The 21,371-nt window shown below is 38.5% G+C and overlaps 1 long non-coding RNA gene across 1 annotated transcript in view; it reads left to right on the top strand.

The window, feature by feature from the left end:
- LOC126946807 (uncharacterized) overlaps window positions 1–21,371 on the top strand; it is a 343,776-nt gene that overhangs the window by 311,796 nt on the left and 10,609 nt on the right. Inside the window, exon 2 of the long non-coding RNA XR_007722759.1 lies at window positions 1–21,371. This exon is cut by the window's left edge and continues 7,759 nt beyond it. This is a non-coding gene — a long non-coding RNA (uncharacterized LOC126946807).

Below are 21,371 nucleotides of genomic sequence, written 5' to 3'. Positions count from 1 at the left end.
CTGACAAAAATTCAGGGGCCTTCTACATTAGTAAAATCTCTAGGGGTTCAGTGGTGTGAGGTCAAGATATCCCTTCTAAAATGAAGGATAAGTTACTGCATTTGGCTCCTCCTGCAACCAGAAAATAGGCACAATGCCTTGTAGACCATTTTGAATTTTAGAGGCAAAATATTCCTTATTGGGTGTGTTACTCTGGCCCATTTACCCAGTGACCCCAAAAGCTACTTGTTTTGAGTAGGACCCAGAATAAGAGAAGGCTCCGCAACAGGTCCAGGCTGCTATGTAAGCTGCCCTGCCATTTGGGCCATATGATCCAGTGGATCTAACGGTGCTTGAAGGGTCAGTGGCAGATAGGGATGCTGTTTGGAGACTTTGGTAGATCTCTATAGGTGAATCACCATGCAGGCATAGGGTTTTGGAGCAAAGTCCTGTCACCCTCCACAGATAACTACTCTCTTATTGAGAAACAGCTCCTGACCTGCTACTGGGCCTTAGAGACTAAATGCTTAATGATGGGCCACCAAGTTACCATGTGACCTGAGGTGTTCATCACAAACTGGTTGCTGTCTGACCCCCTGAGCCATAAAGTTCGACACACACAGCAGAGCACTTATTATCAAATAGATGTGGTATATATGTGATTGGACCTGAGCAGGCCCCGAATAAACAGTAAGGTACATGAAGAAGTGGTCTAAATGCCCATGGTCCTCTCTCCTGTTACATTGCCTTCTCTCTCCTAGCCTGCACTTAAGGCCTCATGGGCAGTTACCTACAATTAGTTAACAGAGGAAGAGAAGACTCAGGCCTAGTGTACAGATGGTTCTGTATAATATGCAGGCAACACCTGAAAGTAGACAGCTGCAGCACTACGCCCTTGTTTGGGTTATCAATGAAGGATAGTGGTGAAGGGAAAGCCTACCAGTGAGCAGAACTTTGAGCGGTGCACATGGTTGTTCACTTTGACTGAAAGGAATTGTCCAGATGTATAATTATATATTGATTATTGGGCTGTGGCCAATGATGTGGCTCTATGGTTGGGGACTTGGAAGGAACATAATTGGGAAATTGATGACAAGGATATTTTGGGAAGAGGTCTGTGGGTAGTCCTCTCTGAATGAAAAACTAAGTGAAGATATTTGTGTCCTGTATGAATGTTCAACAATAGCTGACCCTAGCAGAGGAAAATTTTAATAATCAAATGGAGAGGGTGACCCATTCTGTGAATACCAGTTAGCCTCTTTCTCCAACCACCCATGTCATCACTCAGTGGGATAATTAACAAAGTGGCTATGGAGGCAGGGATGGAAGTTGTACATGAGCTTAGCAACATGGATTGCTACACACCAAGGCTGACATGCCTATGGCCATGGCTGTGTGCCGAATCTGCCATCAGCTGTGATGAACACTGAATCCCTGATATGACAGCATTGCCCAAGGTGATCAGCTAGGTACCTGATGACAGATTCGTTACACTGGACAGCTTCCGTAATGGAAGAAGCAGTTTTTCTTCTTACTGAAATAGTCACTTACTCTGGATATGGATTTGCCTTCCATGAGTGTCATGCTTCTGCCAAAACTACCATCTGTGGACTTACACAATGCTCTGTCCACTGTCCTATATTTTACACAGCATTGCTTCTGATCAAGCAACTCACTTCACAGCAAAAAAGTGTGGCAATGGGCCCATGCTTATGGAATTCACTAATCTTACCAAGTTTTTCACCATCCTGAAGCACCTGGCTTGATAGACCTGTGGAATGGTCTTTTGAAGCTTAGTTACATTGGCAACTAGGTGGTGATACCTTGCAGGACTGGGATAAGGTCCTCCACAAAGCTGTACATGCTTTGAATCGGCACCCAATATATGGTGGTGTTTCTCCCATAGCCAGAATTCAAGGGTTCAGTAATAAAGGGGTGAAAATGGGAGTGACACTATTACTAATTACCCCTAGTGATCTACTAGTAAAACTTTGTTTCCTGTTCCTATGACTTCATGCTCTGCTGGTTGAAAGTCTTAGTTCCAATGGGGGGACCCCTTTCACTAGGAGACAAAACAATGATTCCATTGAACTGTAAGTTAAGACTGCTTCCCAGCCACTTTAGGCTCCTCATTCCTCGGAATCTACAGGCAAAGAAGAGTTGTGGTGCTGGCTGGGGTGACTGATCCTGACTATTAAGGAGGAATTGGACTACTACTCTACAATGGAGGTAAGGAAGAGTATGTTTGGAATACAGGAGATCCTGTAGGCATCTTTTGGTATTACCATGCCCTGTCATTAAGGTCAATAGAAAATTCAACAATTTGAATTTTTGAAACAACAACAGTTCAATCCAGGCCAGACTACTAATGACCCAGACCCCTTAGGAATAAAGGTTTGGGTCATTTCACCAAGTAAAGAACCACGACCAACTGAGGTGCTTACTGAAGGCAAAATAAATATGGAATGGATGGTAGATGAAGGTAATTATAAATGCCAGCTATGACCATGTGACCAGTTATAAAAACAAGGGCTAATTGTCATAAATATTTCTTAGTTTGTTATGAATACATTTGTGTCTATGCAACTACCTAAGCAAATATCTTTGTTTCCTTTCCTCTCTTATTCCCTTATCATGTAATGTAACATGTATTAACTCTATGTCATAGTGTTTAAGTACTGTTAATTTTATATCAGAGTATTTTAGTTCAGGGAAATCAAGGGGAAGAGTAAACTTCACTCAAGTGCTTTGCCTTCTTCCCCTTTTCTGGGGAAGGGGCTAATGCATTTTTGGTTGTATGCAGGATAGTTGTATTATGTTAGGCAGAATTATGACTTTGTTATGATTTTAATTTGAATATTAAATATGGTTTAAGAAAATGTGGGGAGGAGGGAAATCAATTAGGAGTGGACTTGTGATTACTAATTTTATGTGCCAACTTGATGTATTGGAAGAAATACAACAACAATTAAATCTGGGCCAGACTACTAATGACCCAGACCCCTTAGGAATAAAGGTTTGGGTCATTCCACCAAGTAAAGAATGCTGACCAACTGAGGTGCTTACTGAAGGCAAAATAAATATGGAATGGATAGGCAAAATAAATATGGAAAGGCAAAATAAATATGGAACTTGATTGCACTAAGGGATGTCCAGATATTTTGGTTAAATATGATTTCTGGGTATGTCTTTGAGAGTGTTTCTGGGAGAGATTAGCATTTGAATCGGCAAACTGAGTAAAGCAGATGGCTCTTTCCAGTGTAAGTGGGCATCATCTAGTCTGCTGAAGGCCTGAATAGAACAAAAAGTTGAAGGAAGCTTGAATTAATTCTTCCCGACTGCTTCAGCTACCACATCAACCTTCCCTTCCCCTTGCTGCTCCTCGTTCTCAGAACTTCAGACTTGGACTGGAATCTACACCATCAGCTCTCTGGCTCTCAGGTCTTCAAATTACACCACTGACTTTCCTGGGTCTCCAGCTTACAGATGATAGATTATGGGACTTCTCAGCCTTCCTATTATGTGAGATAATACATTATAATAAATGTCTTTATCTATATCTCTCTCTTATTTATAGGACTTATGAATATAAAACTTCTATAGGATGTTTATATTCTATTTATATATAACTCTTCATATGCATAAATCATATATATGTATTCCTTTCTATATATATCTATATATCAATATATAGCTATATCTTCTATAGGTTCTATGTATCTGGAGAGCCCTGATTGATACATCATGCTATACATATATTAATAGTTTACTATCTGGTTACAGCATAAGAATTTTATCCATGTTTCAGTATTACCTTTACTATCTTCTTTTTTTTTTGAGATGGAGTCTCGCTCTGTCGCCAGACTGGAGTGCCATGGCGCGATCTCGGCTCACTGCAACCTCCGCCTCCTGGGTTCAAGCAATTCTCCTGCCTCAGCCTTCCGAGTAGCTGGGACTAAAGGCACGTGCCACCACGCCCAGCTAATTTTTGTATTTTTAGTAGAGACAGGGTTTCACCATGTTGGCCAGGATGGTCTCAATCTCTTGACCTTGTGATCTGCCTGCCTCGGCCTCCCAAAGTGCTGGGATTACAGATGTGAGCCACCCTGCCTGGCCTACTATCATTTTTAATGATTGCGGAATATTCTTCTGAGTGGATGTACCATAATTTAATTAAAATTTTCTCTTTTGTTGGTTTTGTCTTTTTGTTGTTGAAGGTATACCTTGGAAATAATGCAAGTTTGGTTCCAAACCACCACAGTAATGCACATACTGCAATAAAGCAAGTCACACAATTTTTCTTAAGTTCCGCAGTGCATAAAAGTTATGCTTACACTATACTGTAGTCTATTAAGTGTGTGATAGCATCATGTCTTAAATGCCATACATACCTTAATTAACAATACTTTATTGTAGAAAAATGCTAACAATCATCTGGACCTTCAGTGAGTCATAATGCTCTTGTTGATGAAGGGTTTTACCTCAACATGGATGGTGGCTGACTGATCAAGGTGGTGGTTGTTGAAGGTTTGGGTGGCTGTGGCAATTTCTTAAAATAAAAGAATAATGAAGTTTGCCACATCAATTGACTATTGTTTTGACGAAAGATTTTTCTGTAGCCTGCAATGCTGTTTGGTAACATGTTACCCCTAGTAGAACTTCTTTCAAAATTAGATTCGATCCTCTCAAACCCTGCTGTTGCTTTATAAACTAATTTTATGTAGTATTCTAAATCCCTTGCTGTCATTTCAACAATGTTCATGGTATCTTCACCAGGAGTACATGCCACACCAATTTCTTTGCCCATCCATAAGAAGCAACTCCTCATCCATTCAGGTTTATCATGAGATTACAGCAATGCAGTCACATCGTCAGGCTCTACTTCTAATTCTAGTTCTCTTGCTTTTTCTACCACATCTGCAGTGACTTGCTCCACTGAAGTCTTGAACCTCTCAAAGTCATCCATGAGGGATGGAATCAAATTCTTCCAAACTCCTGTTAATGTTGACATTTTGACCTCCTTCCATGGAATCATGAATGTTCTTAATGGCATCTAGAACAATGAATCCTTTCTAGGTTTTCAATTTACTTTGCCCAGATCTATCATACAAATCACTGTCTATGGCAACTATAGCCTTATGAAATGTATTTCTTAAATAATAAGACTTCAAAAGTCAGAATTACTCCTTGATCCATGGGTTACAGAGTAGATGTTATGTTGGCAGGCATGAAAACATTAATCTCCTTATACGTCTTCATCAGTGCTTTTGGGTGATCAGATGCATTGTCAGTGAGCAGTAATATTTTGAAAGGAATCTTTTTTTCTTAGCAGTAGGCCTCAACAGTGGGCTTAAAATGTTCATAAGCCATGGTGTAAACAGATATGCTATCATCCAGCTTTGTTATTTCATTTCTAGAGCACAGGCAAAGTAGATTTAGCTCCTTCTTTCTTTTTAAAGAGAATGCAAATTTATTAAGAAAGTAAAGGAGTAAAAGAATGAGTATTCCATAGACAGAGCAGCAGTGAGGGCTGCTGGGTGACTGTTTCTATGGTTATTTCTTGATCATGTAATTTAGCATAATTCTTAAGGGCTCTAAGATTTAAGAATGGTACATGAGCATTGGCTTCAATGTAAAGACATGAGTTGCATTAGACCCTAAAGAGTTAACCAGATTCTTGAAGTTTTGAAGCTGGGCATTAATTTTTCCTCTCTAGCCATGGAAGTCCTAGATGGCATCTTCCTTCAATATCAGGCTATTTCTTCTTAACTGAAAATCTTTTATTTGGTGTAGCCACTCTCATCAATTATCTTAGTTAGATCTTCTGGATAACTTGCTACAACTTCTCCATCAGCACTTGCTGCTTCACCTTGCACTTTCATGTTATGGAGACAGCTTCTTTCTTTAAACCTTGTGAACCAAATTCTGCTAGCTTTAAACTTTTCTTCTGTCGCTTCCTCACCTCTCTCAGCTTTGATAGAATTGAAGAGTTAGGGTCTTGCTCTAGGCTTTGGTTTAGAGAATGTTGTTTCTGGTTTGATCTTCTATTCAGACCACTAAAACTTTCTCAGCAATAAGACTGTTTCACTTATCATTTGTGTTTTTATTGGAGTAGTACTTTTAATTTCCTTCAAGAGCTTTTCATTTGCATTCACAGCTTGGCTAGCTGTTTGGCTCAAGAGGTCTAGCTTTTGGCCTGTCTCAACTTTTGACATATCTTCCTCACTAATCTTAATCATTTCTAGCTTTTGATTTAAAGTGCAACTCTTCCTTTCACTTGAACACTTAGCGGACATTGTAGGATCATTAATTGGCCTAAATTCAATACTACTATGTCTCAGGGAATAGGGAGGCCAAAGGAGAGTGAGAGAGATGGAGGAATAGCTGGTTGGTAGAGCAGTCGGAGCACATACATGTGTTGGTTAAGTTTGCTGTCTTATATAGGCCCAGTTTGTGGCACCCCAAAACAAGTATAATAGTAGCATCAAAGAACACTTATCACACATCACCAAAACAGATATAATAATAATGAAAAAGTTTACAATATTGTGAGAATTACCAAGATGTGGCACAGAGACAGGAAGTGAGCACATGTTGTTGGAAAAACAGCACTAATAGACTTGCTTGATGCAGGGTTCCCACAAACTTTCAATTTGTAAAAAATGTAAAATCTGTGAAGCACAATAAAGTGATTTGCAATCAAAGGAGGTATGCCTGTATAAATCTTTTCACAACGACTTTAATAATGCACAAATACCCATCTCTTGACTACAACAATGTATTGGATTACTTTGGAAGTTTTAGAAATTGGTTTAATTGTAGTTTTTCAATTTTAAAAGTAAAGATTTTATCCATAGAGACAAATTGTTTTTCAAAAGGCTGGTTCCAATTTGCACTCCCACCATAAATATATGAAAATAAATTTAACCACAATTTTTCAGTGTATAAGCTGCCACCTCCCTTTTCCCGATGAAGACATAGAAACCTAAGGTCAAAATTAAACACATAAATCTCCAACTAGTAAGTTTCCCAGCTGAACATTTACGTATTTAACAAACATATATAGTGAATACTCTATGCCAGACACTCTTCTAAGCACCTTATAAGAGTTTATAAGGCTGCTCATGTAAAGGACATTTATTACTATTTTCTTACTGAAATATAATATGTAATCAGTGACTCTATATTTTCATTTGGTTCTGACTCTCCTTCTCCTTCCTCTCTTCATCCTTTCCACAATTATTATCCAGTGCACACTAGCATACTATGTATCTAATAGCCTCATACCCCATCTACCTTCCCTTTTGCAATACTATCCTCTGGTCTTCCCTAAATAGTAGTGTGGTTCTCCTAATAAGGGCTAACTTTTCTCATATCCTATGGTCTGAGGCTTGTGAGAGGTAAACAACAGTGCAATATGGTGAAAACTGAATGTGAAATAGACCTCTTTATTTTTTTAAAATTTAATTTAATTTTAAGATTCAGGATACATGTGCGGATGTGCAGGTTTGTTACATAGGTAAATGTGTGCCATGGTGGTTTGCTGCATCTATCAACCCATCACCTAGGTATTAAACCCCACATGTATTAGCTGTTTATCTTGATGCTGTCCCTTCCCCTGCCCCCCTGACAGGACCCAGGAGCAGAAAACCAAGCAACACATGTTTTCACTTGTAAGTGGGAGCTGAATGTTGAGAACACATGGACACATGGAGAGGAACAACACACACTGAGCACCTGTTGGTGGGGGCAGGGGAGGGAGAGCATCAGGAAGAATAGCTGATGGATGCTGGGCTTAATACCTGTGATGGGATGATTTGTGCAGCAAACGACTGTGGCACACATTTACTTATGTAACAAACTTGCACATGTATCCCTGAACTTAAAATAAAAGTTGAAGAAAAATAAAAGAAAAAAAGAAACATTTAAAATACCCAATTTTTGTTTCACTGATTTTTAAAATTGCTTTTGCATTTCAATTTCATTTATATCTGCTCTGATCTTTATTATTATTTTTTCTTCTACTAATTTTGGGTTTTGTTTCCTCTTGCTTTTCTAGTTCTTCAAGATGCATTATTAGATTGTTTATTTGAAGTTTTTCTTTTTTGACGTTGGCAGTTATAACTATAAACTTTCCTCTTAGTGCTGCTTTTGCTGTATCCCATAGGTTTTGGTATATTGTGTTTTCATTATCATTTGTTTCAAGAAAATTTTCAATTTCTTTCTTAATTTCTTTATTGACCTAATGGTCATTCAGGAAGATACTGTTTGATTTCCATGTGTTTCCATGTATAGTTTCCAAATTTCCTCTAGTTATTGCTTTCTAGTTTTATTCCATGTAGTCAGAGTAGATATTTGATATTATTTCAAATTTTTTGAATGTTTTAAGATGTGTTTTTGTGACCTGACATGTGGTCTTTCCTTGAGAATGATCCATGTGCTGAGGAAAAGAATGTGTATTCCATAGCTCTTGATTGAAATGTTCTGTACATATCTATTAGATCCATTTGGTCTATAGTGCAGATTAAGTCTGGTCTTTGTTGGTTTTCTGTCTTGGAGATCTGCCCAATACTGAAAGTGGAGTGTTGAAGTCTCCAGCTATTATTGTTTTAGGGCCTCTTTCTTTAGCTCTAATAATATTTCCTTTATATATCTGACTGCTTCTGTGTTGGGTACGTATGTATTTAAAATTGTTACATCCTCTTGCTTAATTGACTGTTTTATCATTATATGGTGACCTTCTTTGTCTCTTATAGTTTTTGTCTTGAAATCTATTTTGTCTGCTCTAAGTATAGTGACTCCTGCTCTTTTTTGGTTTCCGTTGTCATGGAATATCTTTTTCCATCTTTTTATTTTCAGTCTGTGTGTGTCTTTATAGGTAAAGCATGTTTCGTGCAGGCAACAGATCAAAAGATCTTGTTGTTTCATCCATTCGGCCAGTCTATTGCTTTTGATGGGAGAGTTTAGTCCTTTTAGATTCAATGTTATTATTGATAACTAAGGACTGACTTCTGCCATTTTGTTATTTGTTTTCTGATTATTTTGTGGTCTTCTCTTCCTTCTTTCTTTCATTCTTTTCTTCCTCTAGTGAAGATGATTTTCTCTGGTGATATGATTTGGTTTCTTGCTTTTTATTTTTTTGTATACATTGTATGCTTTTGGGTTTTAGGTTACCAGGAGACTTACAAATACTATCTTATAACCCATTATTTTAAGCTAATAACAACCTAACACTATTTGCATAAACAAACAAGCAAAAGGAAAACTAACAAAAACTTGCCATAACTTTGTTCCCCTGCATTTTAACTGTTTTTTATTTCTATTTATATCTTATTGTACTATGTCTTGAAAAGTTGTAATTATTTTTTATTGGTTCATCATTTAGTCTTTCTAATTAAGATAAGAGTAGTTTACACACCACAGTTACAGTGTTGTAAACTGGTAAGTTTTGCTCCTTCAGGTGATTGTTTATTGCTCATTAATATCCTTTTCCTTCCATTTTTGTAGAGATGGGGTTTCACCATGTTGTCCAGGCTGGTCTTGAACTCCTGACCTCAAGTAATCCACCTGCCTCAGTCTCCCAAAGTGTTGGAATTACAGGCATGAGCCACCACACCCAGCCAAAAATATATGGCAGTTTTCACCTTTTTTTTTTTGAGATGGGGTCTCACTCTGTTGTCTAGGCTGGAGTGCAGTGGCACGATCTCAGCTCATTGCAACCTCTGCTTCCTGGGTTCAAGTGATTCTCTTGCCTCAGTCTCTGGAGTACCTGGCATGTGCCACCATGCCTAGCAAATTTTTGTATATATTTTTTATTTTTAGTAGAGAGGGGGTTTTGCTATGTTGGCCAGGCTGGTCTCGAACTCCTGGCCTCCAGTGATCCACCTGCCTTGTCCTCTTAAAGTAGTGGGACTACAGGCATAAGCCATCATGCTTGGCTCTTTTCTTTCTGATTGAAGTACTCTCTTTAGCATTTCTTGTAGGACAGGTCTAGTGTTGATGAAATCCCTCAGCTTTTGTTTGTCTGGGAAAGTCTTTATTTTCCCTCATGTTTAAAAGAGTATTTTCACCAGATATACTTTTCTAGGGTATATGTTTTTTTCAGCACTTTAAATATGTCATGCACATATTCAGCACTTTAAATATGTCATGCCACTCTCTCCTGGCCTATAAGATTTCCACTGAAAAGTCTGCTACCAGATGTATTGGAACTCCACTGTATGTCTTTTGTTTCTTTTCTCTTGCTGCTTTTAGGATCCTTTTTTAATCCTTGACTTTTGGGGGTTTGATTCTTAAGTGCCTAGAGGTAGTCTTCTTTGTGTTAAATCTGCTTGGTGTTCTATAACCTTTTTCTACTTGTATATTGATATCTTTCTCTAGGTTGAGAAGTTCTCTGTTATAATCCTTTTGAATAAACTTTTTACCTCCATCTGTTTCTCTACCTTCTCTTTAAGGCCAATAACTGTTAGACTTACCCTTTTGAGGCTATTTTCTAGATCCTGCAGTAATGCTTTATTTTTTTAATTCTGTTTTTCTTTTGTCTTCTCTGACTGTGTATTTTCAAATAGGCTATCTTCAAGCTCACTAATTCTTCTGCTTGATTAATTCTGCTATTGAAGGACTCTGGTGCATTCTTCAGAATGTCAGTTGCATTTTTTAGCTCCAGAACTTCTGCTTGATTCTTTTAAATTATTTCAGTTTCTTTGTTAAATTTATCTAATAGAATTCTGCATTTTTTTCTTTGTGTTTTCTTTGAGCTTCCTAAAAGCAGCTATTTTGAATTCTCTCTCTGAAAGGTCACATATCTCCATTTTTCCAGTATTAGTCTCTGGTGCCTTATTTAGTTCATTTGGTGAGGTCATGTTTTCTTGGATGGTGTTGATGCTAGTGGATGTTCTTCAGTGTTTGGGCATTGAAGGGCTAGGTATTTATTGTAGTCTTCAGTGGCTAGATTTCTTTGTAGCCATTCTTCTTGGGAAGGCTTTATGTATATTTGAAAAGACTTGGGTGTTGTTATCTGATATGGATTGGCTGTGTCCCCACCCAGATCTCATTTTGAATTCTCATGTGTTCTGGGAGGGACCTAGTGGGAGGTGGTTGAATCAAGGGGGCAGGTCTTTCCCGTGCTGTTTTCATGATAGTGAATAAGCCCCATGAGATCTGATGGTTTTAAAAGTGGGAGTTTCCCTGCACAAGCTCTCTTCTCTTGTCTGCCACCATGTGAGATATGCCTTTCACCTTCCACCATGATTGTGAGGCCTTCCCAACCATGTGGAACTGTAAGTTCATTAAACCTTTTTTTCTTCCCAGTCTCAGATATGAAAGAGGATTAATACAATTGGTACCAGTAGGGTGGCATGCTACTGAAAAAATACCTGAAAATGTGGAAGTGACTTTGGAAATGGGTAACAGGCAGAAGTTGGAACAGTTTGGAGGGCTCAGAAGAAGACAGGAAAATGTGGGAAAGTTTGGAACTCTCTAGAGACTTGTTGAATGGCTTTGACCAAAATGCTGATAGTGATATGGACAATAAGAAATTTCTTCCTCCAGATACCCCAAATCATCTCTCTCAAGTTCAAAGTTCCACAAATCTCTAGGGCAGGGGCAAAATGCCACCAGGATCTTTCCTAAAGCATAACAAGAGTCAACTTTGCTCCAGTTACCAAGTTACTCATCTCCATCTGAGACCACCTCAGCCTGGACTTCATTGTCCATATCACTATCAGCATTTTGGTTGAAACCATTCAACAAGTTTCTAAGAAGTTTCAAACTTTCCCACATCGTCCTGTCTTTGAAACTGTTCCAACCTCTGCCTGTTACCTAGTTCTAAAGTTGTTTTCACATTTTTTGGGTCTCTTTACAGCAGTGCTCCACTACTTCTGGTACCAATTTACTGTACTAGTCTGTCCTCATGCTGCTATGAGGACATACCCAATACTAGGTAATTTATAAAGTAAAGAAGTTTAATTGACTCACAGCTCTTCAGGGTGAGGAAGCTTTAGGAAACTTACAATCATGGTGGAAGGGGAAGCAAACATGTCCTCCTTCACATGGTGGCAGGAAGAAGTGCTGAGCAAAGGGGGAAAAAGCCCTTTATAAAACTATCAGATCTCGTGAGTACTCACTCACCACTAGAATAGCATGGGGGAACTGCCCCCGTAATCTAATCATCTCCCACAGGGTCCTTCCCCCAACACGTGGGGATTACAATTCTGATTAAAATTCCATATGAGATTTGGGTGGGGTCACAGAGCCAGACGATATCACTTGGTATCACTGCTGGTTATTCAGGGCCCAAGGACTCTTCAGTTAGTGGGTAATGAATGCAGGCAGGACTAGGTCCTTTTCTTCAAGCAGCAGCTTCCATTCCTGCCCAGGGTGTGTCTAGAAATGTCATCTGGGAGCTAGGGCCTAGATTAGGGACCTCACTTCTCTGACTGGTGCCTATCCTGTTGTGGCTGAGCTGGTATTCAAGATGAAAGACAAGTCCTCCCCAGGATTCCTCTCCTCTCTTCAGGTGGAAGGAAGGGGTCTCCTTTGGAGCTGTGAGTTGTGCAGCCTGAGGCTAGAGGAGGGATGATGCCAGCACTACCTTGGCTGCCCTAGCTGGTGTCTCAGTTTGTCACATTCCTCCCCAATCCACTGGCCCTAGTTCAGCCCTAGGATTCTCTTACTACTTTCAATCTTTATGGCCTAGACTGCCTTTCAAGTTTACTTAGAGACTAAGAGCACTTTGGCACTTGGTGGCAAGGTTTGCTGGCACCAGGGTTCAGACCACTGGAATCTGCAATTCCCTTCTGGCTAGGGCTGGTTTAAATGCTCCCTCTGTGGGCAGGCCTCAGCTGAGTTAGGTCTGGTTTTCCTTTCTGCTCTAACAGGACAGCATTGAGTTCAGTGCTTCACAATTGCTGTGTTCTCCATCCCCCAATTCCCAGAGATACTTTCCACACCATATCATGGCTGCCAGGAGTGGGGGATGAGTGGCACCAATGATTCAGGACTGTTTTTTTCTATCTCTTCAGTGCCTCTTTCAGTGATATAAAACCAGATACTGTGAGTGCTCACCTGATTCTTGGTTCTTCTGAAGGTGTTTTTTTAATTTTTTATTTTTTTCTGTGTAGGTAGTTGTTAACTTGGTATCCTTGTTTGGGAGACGATTGGTGGAGCTTTCTATTTGTCATGTCGCTCCACCTCTCCCTCAAGTCTTTAATCCATCTTAAGTTATTATTTGTATTTGATGATAGGGGTCTAGTTTCATTCGTATGCATATAGTTAGCCAATTATCTTGACCCTATTTATTGAATAGGGTGTTTTTCCCCCATTGCTAATTTTCATTGACTTTGTAAAAGATTAGTTGGTTGTAGTTGTGTGGCTTTATTTATGGGTTCTCTGTTCTGTTCTATTGCTCTATGCATCTGTTTTTGTATCAGTACCATGCTGTTTTGGTCACTGTAGCTTTGTAGTATAGTTTGAAGTCAGGTAATGTGATGCCTGTAGGTTTGTTCTTTTTGCTTAGGATTGCTTTAGCTGTTGGAGATCTTTTTTGATTCCATATGAATTTTGGAATAGTTTTTTCTAATTCTGTGAAGAATGACATTGGTAGTTTGATGGAAATAACATTGAATCTGTAGATTGCTTTGGGCAGTATGGCCATTTTAACAATATTGATTCTTCCATTCCATGAGTGTGGACTATTTTTCCATTTGTTTATGTTATCTATTATTGTTTTCACCCATGTTTTATATTTCTCTTTGTAGAGATTTTTCACCTGCTTGGTCAGATGTATGTGTCCTAATTAACTGTTTATGTTATCAGTAAAGCTTCTGGTCAATAGTAGGCTACTAGTAGTTAAGTTTTTGAGGAGTCGAGTTATACATGGATTTTCAACAGCGTGTGGGGTCAGTGCCCCTAACCCTTGTGCTGTTCAAGTTTTAACTATCTATATCTATCTAATCTTATTTTTTCTTGGCAAGATAATTGAATAAAATACTAGTTATAAAATTGTATTGGGATTATAATACATAAAGATGTAACATATATGATAATAATAGCACAAAGGAGGGGAGAGGGTATAGATCTATATTGGAGCAAGAAAATGACACTAGGTAGTAAACTCAAGTCCACAGCAAGAAATAAAAATTAGCAAAAATGGTGAATATGTAGGCTAATAAAAGACCCTATATTTCTCTCTTTCATTTTCTTAACTCATTTAAAAGATAAAGATTGCATAAAGCAATTCTTATGCTGTATTGTTGAGTTTATAACATATACAGATGTAATATGTACATTAACAATGGCACAAAGGAGGAGGAAAGAAGGGAGCTATGTTGGAGCAAAGTATCTGTATTTTACTGAATTAAGTTAGTATAAATATACACGTAGATTTTGAAATGTTAAAATGTATATTGTCAACCCTAGAATAACCACTGGGAAAAGTAAAAATATAATCAAAAATCGTTAAAGGAATTAAAATGGTATAGTAGAAAATAATCACTTAAGACAGAAGAAGGCAGTAAAGTAAAACAGAGGAACAAATATATCCATATAGAAAAATAGCAGTATGGTAGACATACATCCTACTTTAATTGTAATTACAGGCCGGGTACAGTGACTGATGCCTGTAGTCTAGCACTTTGGGAGGCTGAGGTGGGCAGATCACTTGAGTCCCAGAGTTCAAGACCAGCCTGGGTTGTCGACATAGTGAAACCCTGTCTCTATATAAAAAAACAACACAAAATTATCCGGGTGGTGACATGTGCCTATAGTCCCAGGTGCTTGGGAGGCTGAGGTGAGAGGATTGTTTGATCCCAGCAGGCAGAGGTTGAAACGAGCAAGATTGTGCCACTGCACTCCACCCTGGGTGACAGAGTGAGTCCCTGCCTCAAAAAACAAAACAAAACAAAAACAAAAACAGTAATTACAATAATTGTAAAATGATCAAAACTTCAACCAAAAGACAGAAATTGTTAAACTGGATTTTTGAAAACAAGATTCAACTATTTGCTGTTCATAAGAGATATACTTTAGATTCAAATATACAAATGCGCTAAAAGTAAAAATGTGGAAAATGTAATACCATGCAAACAACAATCCTAAGAAAGCTGGAGTGGTTTTACTAATCTCACACAAACAGAATTTAAAGCAAAAATATTACTAGAGACAAAGAGGGGCAGGTTATAATAATAAAAGTCAATCTATAAAAAAAAAATATATGTGGATCTAACAACAGAGTGTCAAAATAAGTCAAGCAAAAATGGACAGAATTAAAGTGAGAAATAGACAATTCAGTAAGTTTTGGAGATGTCAATATTCCATGTTTAATAATGGATAGAGCAACAAGAAAAAGAATTATAAAACGTTAAGGAAACTTGAACAGTTCCATCAACCAACTTGACCTAAGTGACATCTATAGCATACTCTATTCAACAACAGCATTATAATCTTTCCATGCTTAATATTGGGCAATTCAGTCTCATGTGCTCTGCAACCTCACCAAGGTTAAGCCTGTGTTATACAGTTGGCTTACCAAAACTTGTGGCTGTTTAATAGGCAACTTTCTATTTGTTAGCAACTTGTTTATAGAGTATATTAAAATAACTTTTTGCTTTTTTTTTATTTTAGGGGTGTTTACAGCCCCGGAATCATAACTCATTACAGTTTTAGGGAAATGTCTAGAACTGACAGACCATTCTCACGTTTCCAGCTAGAGTTGAAAAGTAGGGAAGGGTTTCTTCAAACTCAGTGAAAGCCAGATATAGTTGATAGCCTGATGCAGTTTGGCAGAGGCATGGAATTACCTGTTTTTGTTTTTGATTTTATAGGCAGTATTAATGACAATTGTTAACATATACAAAATAAAGGAAATAGTACCAGAACCCCCATGTACTCATTACCTGCCTCCGACAATCATCACCTCATGATGACTCTTGTTTTGTTGATACCACCCTACCTACTCTTTACCACCTCAGCACCAAAGTATTAAAAAAATTTCCAGATATTGTATTATGGAATACCTTCAGAAATTCATCTATTCAAGCAGAGGTAGATGTTAGTAACATATTGAGTTAAGAATTAGGAAACCCAGATCTAGCTTTTGTTATTAAAGAATGCTGGTCAAATCTCCTATTTTCTCTTGGCTTCAGTTTATGTGTAAAATGAGGTACGTTGGTCTCTGTATCAGTGGTTCTTCACCATGTGTGCACTGCACATTAGAATTAGCTGGGGAGCTATTAACCATTTTGGAACCTCTTGAGACTGGGGCCTGGCTTTAGTATTTTAAAAAACCCTCAAGTGATTCTAATGTGAAGTCAATATTGAGAACCAATAATCTAGAATGATCTCTCTAATGGATAACTTTATGTGTCAATTTGCCTAGACTGTAGTATTCAGTTATTTAATTGACCACTAATCTAAGTGCTACTGTGAAAGTACTTAGTTGATGTGGTTATTATTTACAATCAGCTAACTTTAAGTAAAAGAAAACTATGCTCAATAATGTAAGTGGAATTCATCTAATCAGTTGAAGGCTCTAAGATCAAAAACTGAAGTTTCCTGAAGAAATTCTGCCTCAAGACTAAAGCAGCAACTTCTGCCTGACTTTCCAGCCTCTCAGCCTGCCCTACAGATTTTGGATTTGCCAGCCCCCACAATCATGTGATCCAATTCCTTAAAATCTCTCTTTCTCTCCTATGTATATGTGTGTGCCTCTGTGTGTGTGTATATATACACATATATACATATATACACACACATACACACACACATATATGTATATATATGTGTGTGTGTGTGTATGTGTGTGTGTGTGGTTCTGTTTCTCTGGAGAACTCTGTTACAGTCTTTCTCTGTATTTCTAAGCGTTTCTGGTTCTGATTCTGTATCTCTGCTTTTTTCAAAACCAGTCTTTGCCTTTCTGAAAACTGCCATTGGCAGTTTTAAGATTTACTGAGAGGTTATTATTTATTGAGCAGTTACTATGTGCCAGGAAGCATGCTTAGAGTCTTTCCACTTACCTCCCTTAGTTGTAATAACTGAGCTACTTCTGTCAACATTCCTAATGGAGTACTTGCAAAATAGTAAGATAAATTTTGTTCTTTTTGTCCTCCATAATTGTGTTAGATCTATATTAGTATGTTGGGTCATGGAGCATCAGTAACTTGGAGATAACTTTTCTACCCCAGTTATTCTTTTCTTTATTGCCTATAGCCTGATTTCTTTGGGTCTGGATGTATTTCTGTTTGGCCTAGGGAGACAGAATTATTTGTGGTCCACAGTGCTCAGCAAAGAGCACTTAATATAATGATAAAATGAAGCAAATATTGATTGCCTTAAATTCAAATTGCACCTTTCCTCTGAAATCTTAGGAGTCTGCATAGGGACTATCAAAGTTGAAAGAGTGAACCCAGGAGGTGGGCATTAGTGGAAAGAGGTCTAGATTATCAGGCATGGTGATCACCTGTTAGATGCACAATCTCAGGTCCCACTCCAGACCTACTTAATGAGAACATGCATTTTAAAAAGATTCCCAAGTGACTCATAGGCATATTAAAGTTGAGAAGCTCTGGTCTATTATGCATCTTCATGTTATTTTAGCTGTCCCATTTGTGGCCAACTATTTACTCGTTTTGTGACATGGCTCTTGGGGTTAGGATTCCAACTATAACCTGGATTGGGAACTCAGGAAGGACCAGAATAAAGGCTCAGTCTAGGGCTGTAAAATAGAGAACAATAAAAAATGGCCTTGGAATAGTTGGCATTAGCTTCCTGAAAACAATTTAATTTTTTCTTTAGTTTATCTTTCAATTCACCCCAACTGTTCTCCCTGCTCACCTGTGGAAACATGATTTCAAATAATTCCATCCCATACATACCTCTTTGTTTTTAGGTCAGTTTAAATTATTTTCTCATTTTACAAGTCCCCTCACCCTTAGTCCAAATGTGTTACTGCGAACACACGCAGGCCCACCATTGTCAGAGCAGATACTTTTGGATTAAGCCAGTGATCAAAAACTGGACTTACCCAAATCTGATGCAAAACAAAATGTTCCCAGGCAGGCCAGCCCTTACCACATCATTCCCAGTTCCTTACACTCCTCCCCTATGAAAAATTCTGTTTCCCTGTTTCTGGTGTGCAGCCTAGCTTATCACTTTTCACATCTGGGGCAGAATGATTTTAAGTCATTTTAGACAAAAATCGAAGCGCAATTTATCTTCATTCCTAATTGTGCCAGTTAGCCTCAGGAAAAGCCAGGTCCTTCATGAAAACTGTTATCAAGCCTTACAGTGGACTTGATAAATTGAATCTAGAACATCCTACCTGCTTAGCTGAGTGTTTGGGTTAGTGTTGCATGGGCATCTTTCTGGAGCAGATTTTTATTCAGTGTTAAGTGATCTAAAACATTTTTTAATAGCAAAGATGGCTGTGTTGTGGAATATAATACTCGCATGAAGTTTTAAGATAGAACACAAGACTTCAAGTAAGTTTCAGCTCGTGTCAGTTTTCAAGCAGAAACTTCTTTGAAGTTGATCATTAAAAAGTCAGGAAACAACAGGTGCTTGAGAGGATGTGGAGAAATAGGAACACTTTTGCACTGTTTTGGGGACTGTAAACTAGTTCAACCATTGTGGAAGGCAGTGTGGCGATTCCTCAAGGATCTAGAACTAGAAATACCACTTGACCCAGCCATGCTATTACTAGGTATATACCCAAAGGATTATAAATCTTGCTGCTATAAAGACACATGCACACATATGTTTATTGCAGCACTATTCACAATAGCAAAGATTTGGAACCAACCCAAATGTCCATCAATGACAGACTGGATTAAGAAAATGTGGCACATATACACTGTGGAATACTATGCAGCCATAAAAAAGGATGGGTTCATGTCCTTTGTAGGGACATGGATGCAGCTGGAAACCATCATTCTGAGCAAAGTATTGCAAGGACAGGAAACCAAACATTGCATGTTCTCACTCATAGGTGGGAATTGAACAATGAGAACACTTGGACACAGGGTGGGGAATATCACACACTGGGGCCTGTTGTGAGGTGGGGGGAGGGGGGAGGTATAGCATTAGGAGATATACCTAATGTAAATGACGAGTTAATGGGTGCAGCACACCAACATGTCACGTGTATACATATGTAACAAACCTGCATGTTGTGCACATGTACCCTAGAACTTAAAATATAATAAAAAAATGAAAAAAAAATTTTCAGAACCATTCATTAATTCAACAAACATTTATTGAGCACCTACTACATACCAGAATTTTGAAATCAGTATTGCTTTTGGGGATTTATTTTTGTAGTCTGGATTTCGATTTGAGTTTGAATTCTAGGTTTGCAGCATATCTAACTGTGGGAGAATGAGCAAGTCCTTTAACATCTGTATCTCAGTTTTTCTGCCTATGAAATGGGAATAATAATTGCACCTATCTAATAATGTTGCTGTAAAATTTAATAATATAATCACACAAAACGCTTTGAAAAAAAAAGTTTCTGCTTGCAAAAGGCACTTCAAATGAGGTCTCCCATATCCCTTTACGGATACGTATCTACTCTCCTCTGCCATTAGGAGTAGTTAGGTGGGCCAGTTTGAGAACTCTGTGTGCCGAGAATTATGCTAGATGATGAGGATACAGGGATGACTAAAACACAGGCCCTGATCTCCAGGATCTTATAATGAGGGACAGAAAACATTCCCAAGTAGACACTGAGTTCCTGGAGGACAGGGAACCATCCCCTAATTGTCATTGAGTAAATTAAACACACAGCTTTCTCTTCCTATAATGATCAGTTAACAAACATTGCCTGAGCTCCTTGCCCTGTGAGCAAGGCTGTGCTGGATACTGGTAATACAGCAATAAATCAGTCACATGCCCATCCCTCAGGTGGACCTTCTGGTAGGGGAAAAATCAATGGAGCAGACATTCACTAGACCTGAGGGCACTGCACTCAGCTGAGAAGCACTAGAAGCAAAGGATTGCAGAGGAAGTGAGTTCCAAATGGGGTGACATTTAAGACAGAATCACCCTGCTTTGGGAAATATATCACTTCAACAACAACAAAAAGCACTGTTACCAACTATGAAATGAAAGGAGATGCCCTTTTGTTTTGTTTCACTGAAGTGAGTTTTTTTATTATACTTTTATATGTAAAAAAATTTCTTCATGGAACCTGTGACAAAACCAGAACAAATAGCCCCAGACTAAATTTAAATTCATTGGGATGGCAGTGGCTCCCAGGGTTTCTATGTTTTGTGTGTTTAATTTTTTTTTGATTGTCATCAAAAATACATAACATAAAATTTGTCATCTTAACCAAAGAGGGTGGTAGGAAACTGATTTTGTGATGCATATCCAAACACACACCTGGAAGATATTAATGTATTGAGACTGAAGGAGCCCGAGAGAGCAATTTTTTTGTAGGAAAAATTGGTGTTCTATGCAACTTCTTATACTACTAAAATGGAGAAAGAGAGAAGGCGCTATCATTCACCTTAAGCCAAGTATGAAAGGGTGCTTTAATAAAACCGCTAAGAGAGCTTGGCATGTGAACCTGGAGTTTGTTGGGGATGCATACATTCTGGTAAGAGAAACTGGTTGTGTTGATCTAGAGTGGAAGATTAGAGAGAGGAAAAGCTACATATGGAGTAAATTCCTTCTCACTGACAAGAGGGCAAGAATGTGTATTGTCTGTGACCAAATTTGAAACACGTGTGAAGGTGACTGCTTGGCGCCATTTTGAATTTTGCCCAAGCATAATTGAACTTACTGGGTTCATGGTAGGTCCCAGTGTAGAGTCTGTGGGCTGGACTAGTCCAATGCCCAGGAACTGAGGGTAGAAACTGTAAGTTGACAGCCAGAGAAAATGCATCATGCAAAAACAAGTTGAAAGGCCTCAGCAGTTATCTCTGAGGAACCTGTGTATTTCCCCATGAGATGAAGAATTCATCACATCCATAATGCACCAAGATCAGCTATCATGTTTTACCAGTTGTGATGGTTAATTTTATGTGTCAATTTGACTGGGCCCATACATTTGGGCATACATTATTCTAGGTGTGTCTGTGAGAGTGTTTTGGATGAGATTAATATTGGAATCCCTAGATGGAATAAAACAGATGGCCTTCCCTAATGTGGGTGAGTCCCATCCAATCAGTTGAACACCTGAATAAAATAAAAATACTAACCCTCCTGTGAGTAAGAGGGAATTCGTCCTGCCTGATTGCCTTCAAATGGGGACATTAATTTTTTCCTATCTTCAGACTTGAACTGAAACATCAGCTTTTCCTTGTCTTGGGCCTACTGGCCTTCAGACTGGAAATACATCATCCACTCTCCTGGGTCTTCTGCAGATCTTGAGACTTGTCATCCTCCATGATTAG

The sequence above is a fragment of the Macaca thibetana genome, chromosome X, assembly GCF_024542745.1.
Source record: "Macaca thibetana thibetana isolate TM-01 chromosome X, ASM2454274v1, whole genome shotgun sequence".
Lineage (NCBI taxonomy): Eukaryota > Metazoa > Chordata > Mammalia > Primates > Cercopithecidae > Macaca > Macaca thibetana.
This window is presented reverse-complemented; position numbering and strand designations above follow the sequence as displayed.